The sequence below is a fragment of the Mesoplodon bidens genome (assembly GCF_964165515.1).
Source record: "Mesoplodon bidens genome assembly, contig: HAP1_SCAFFOLD_53, whole genome shotgun sequence".
NCBI lineage: Eukaryota > Metazoa > Chordata > Mammalia > Artiodactyla > Ziphiidae > Mesoplodon > Mesoplodon bidens.
Window position 1 is genome coordinate 2,358,236 of NW_027671920.1, and position 2,819 is coordinate 2,361,054.

The window sequence follows — 2,819 nt, forward strand, 5'->3', positions numbered from 1 at the left end:
ATGTTAACAGAGATATATGGAATCTAATGAAGAAATAAAAAAGATTTTGAAGAACCTAGTGGCAGGACAGGATTAAGGACACATACGTAGAGAAAGGACTTGAGGACACCGGAAGGGGGATGGGTAAGCTGGGACGAAGTGAGAGAGTGGCACGGACATAAATACATTACCAAATGTAACACAGATAGCTACTGGGAAGCAGCCACATAGAACAGGGAGATCAGCTCGGTGCTTTGTGACCACATAAAGTGGTGGGATATGGAGTGTGGGAGGGAGATGCAAGAGGGAGGGGATCTGGTGATATTTGTATATGTATAGCTGATTCACTTTGTTATACAGCAGAAACTAACACGCCATTGTAAAACAAATATATTCCAATAAACGTGTAAAAGGAAAAAAAAACAGAATGTCCAGGGATAAACCTACACACCTATGGTCAACTAATCTATGACAAAGGAGGCAAGACTATACAATGGAGATAAAACAGTCTCTTCAATCATTGTTGCTGGGAAATATGGACAGCTACATGTAAAAGAATGAATTAGAACACTCCCCAACACCATACATAAAAATATATTCAAAATGGATTAGAGACATTAATGTAAGATGGGACAGTATAAAATTCTGAGAGGAAAATTTACGAAGGATACTCTGACGTAAATCACAGCAAGATCTTTTTTGATCCACCTCCTATAGTAATGAAATAAAAAAGAAAACTAAACAGATGGGACCGAATGAAATGTAAAACCTTTTTTCAAAGCAAAGGAAACTACAAACAAGACAAAAAGACAACCCTCAGAATGGCAGAAAATATTTGCAAACGAATCAATGGACAAATGATTAATCTCCAATATATATATAAACAGCTCATGCAGCTCAATATTAATGAAACAAACAACCCAATACAAAAATGGAAGAAGATCTAAATAGACATTTCTTCCAAGAAGACAAAGAGATGGCCAGTACACACATGAAAATCTGCTCAACATCACTAATTATTAGAGAAATGGAAATGGAATCTACAATGAGGTATCACGTCACACCTGTTAGAATGGGCATCATCAGAAAATCTACAAACAACAAATGCTGGAGAGGGTGTGGAGAAAAGGAACCTTCTTCCACTATTGTTGGGAATGTAAATCGATATAGTCTCTATGGAGAACAGTATGGAGGTTCCTTAAAAAACTAAAAATAGAATTACCATATAATCCAGCAATCCCACTACTGAGCATATACCCAGAGAAAACCATAATTCAAAAAGACACATTCACCACAATGTTCATTGCAGCACTATTTACAATAGCCAGGTAATGAAATCAACCTAACTGCCCACAGACAAATGAATGGATAAAGATGTGGTACATATATACAATGGAATATTACTCAGCCACACATAGGAATGAAATTGGGTCATCTGTAGAGACCTTGATGGATCTAGAGACTCTCATACAGAGTGAAGTAAGTCAGAAAGAGAAAAAACAAATATTGTATGTTAATGCATATATGTGGAACCTAGAAAAATGGTATAGATGAACCAGTTTGCAGGGCAGAGATAGAGACACAGATGTAGAGAACAAACTTATGGACACCAAGGTGGTAATGCCATGTGAGGGTGGTGGTGGGATGAATTGGGAGACTGGGATTCATATGTGCACACTTATATGTATAAAATAGATATCCAATAAGAACCGGCTGTATAAAAGAAATAAATAAATTGAAAAAAAATTAAAAATAAATAAATAAAATTTAATAAAATAAACCAAAAAAAGTTTTTCCCTTCACATAGACGTCTTTATATTAATGCATTATTTCCATGTTTATATCTCCAAATTAAAAAAAAAGAAGAAATAAAATCTACCTTGAACCAAAAAGAAAAAAAAAAGAAAAAAAAAAAAAAAACAGAACCAACCAGTTATACAGAGGAAAATCTTATCAGGGCACTTGCTCAAGTGGTAAAAAATTCTTAATTTGGTCAGAGGTGGGAAATCATCTCCCATGCAGTGAGCAGCACTCCCGCCCAACAAGGAGCATCCTCATTGCAAAGCTGGGGGACTGTGTCGAGGCATCTGTGAGTAAATGTGAGCTGAGCCCCAGTCCTGCAGCAGCTGAACTCTTCCCACCCTTTCCAGGTAAAACACATGAATATGTACAAGCACTTGCAAGCCTAGAGGAAGGGCTGTGGAGCCACACCAGCGACAGCACGCAGGCTTACATGGTGCCTGCAGGCAAGCCAGGAAGGTCCTGGCCCCAGATGCTCTTCTAGAAGCTTTCCATTTCCCTGCCTGAGATACCCCTCCTGCCACGGCCCACCCTGCTTTTCTACTTCCTCACCTCTGCCTGGGGAGAAATTCCAGCGGCAGGTATGGGTGACACATCCTCTTCTTTAAAAGGTGGCAGCCTGGCAACTCCTGCAGAAAGTCCAGCAGAGCCCCACTCACACTGGGACACCCACAAAGCCACAGCCCCTCACTCCCTCCCACCACCCCAGCCCCGACACTGCTGACAGGGCAGAGAATATGGCGTCAGGCACAGCTACAGGGGCTCTTGCTGACTGGAGAGGTGTTTATATTGACCTCAACACAGGCACACCTGGGGAGGGCTGGCAGGCAGTGTCAGGCTGCCCAAATCAGCAAATCCTCACCTCTCAGTGGCTCACAGTTGCAGAAAATGAACCTTGCTAAACGGGCCAGGCCCAAGGAACAGGTGTGGGCTCTTGAGAGTCAGGATAGACAAGGGGCTGCAGCTGCGGCTTGTTTTCTTATCATTTTATCTGGTCCATGAGTGGAAAACAAATTCAAGAAGACCCTATCCTAATGAGA